Here is a 1687-nt window from a genome sequence, read left to right on the forward strand (position 1 = left end):
CACTCTCACGCCGACTGATGGAGCTGCCCACGCCCCAGTCGGTCTCCGTGCACAGCGTCACTCAGTTGTATAATCCCCCCTCCTCCTGCACGCACAGGAAGAACAAGAGATACAGCACCCGGACAACCACATCCAGTATACCTCTCACTTCGCCTGTGGAGCTATGGAGAGCCGGCGCCACCTTTGCACAGCCGATCAGGCAGCTGGACGCAGACTGAGCGGGACACGAAGCACCCCGGAGACACCTCCTGGATTACAGAGAGGACGCAGTGCAGCTGTCTCGTTGGGGTTGAACAACTCAAGCGAGCCGATACACGCGCGAACCTCAGTACCGGGACTGTGTAAAACCACGCGCACAGATCTCCTGGACTCTCCAAGCGGCATACATGCGGCGCACGCACTCGACTGCTCCCGTCTTCCCAGGATCATAGGGCGCTCCGGAAAGCGAAGAATCACCCCGAACGTGTGTGCCCGGTGTCAATAAAGTTGGGGCAAGTGCTGTTCGTGGGCAGCACCTATGAAGGCGGGCACGGCGCTTGAGGGGGTGGGTGGCCAGCACCACGCCCGGCCGCCTTTGTCTCCCCATTATGTTTGCACACAATCCGGAGAATACGGTCGATGTGTTTGTGTAATTGCTTGCAATGTCGTCTTTGTCAGATGCACTTATTAATTTCTCAGCAATGTGCCCGACTGAAGACCAGTTCGCACTCACACTCTCACTTTGTAAGCTGCCTTGACACTTGCGAGTACAGTCATCGTATTGACCAGCCCGGTTTCTATCGTCACACTGGACGAGAGGCAAATTCCTCAGTTCACTGCGATCCACAGGGGGCGGGGTGGGGAGTTGAGAGCGCTCAGCGCGAGTCGCGGAGCCGCGTGGAGCCTCCGGCTGATCGGCTATGGTGGGGCTGCCGGTCTTGGGGAGCCGAATTGGAAAATGTGGAGATGATCTGATGATCAATAATTGGACAATGTGGAGATGATCTGATGATCAATAATTGGACAATGTGGAGATGATCTGATGATCAATAATTGGACAATGTGGAGATTATTTGATGATCAATAATTGGACAATGTGGAGATTATTTGATGATCAATAATTGGACAATGTGGAGATTATCTGATGGTCACTAATTTGACAATGTGGAGATTATTTGATGATCAATAATTTAACAATGTGGATATTATCTGATGATCAATAATCGGACAATGTGGAGATTAATTGATGATCAATAATTGGATAATGTGGAGATGATCTGATGATCAATAATTGGACAATGTGGAGATTATTTGATGATAAATAATTGGACAATGTGGAGATTATTTTATGATCAATAATTGAATAACGTGGAGATTATTTGATGAGCAATAATTGGATAATGTGGAGACTATTTGATAATCACTAATTGTACAATGTGGAGATTATCTGATGGTCACTAATTGGACACATATGTAGGATGGACACAACGGCGCTGTCGTTCGTGAAAGTTGAAGGAACTAGAAGGAGAGGAAGACCTCACAGAGAATGGCTTCACGCCCACGCAAGAGACTGGTGTTACAGAAAGACGCGGCACTGCTTGAGCAGATGGGCACAAGGCAGAGGCAAGTGGAAACAAATGACGACATGCGCAGTGGACACCGACGGGCTATCTGCCTATGGATCGTGATGATAATCGCTCTACGAACA

This window comes from Lampetra planeri, chromosome 56 (genome assembly GCF_965212315.1).
Source record: "Lampetra planeri chromosome 56, kcLamPlan1.2.h2, whole genome shotgun sequence".
NCBI lineage: Eukaryota > Metazoa > Chordata > Hyperoartia > Petromyzontiformes > Petromyzontidae > Lampetra > Lampetra planeri.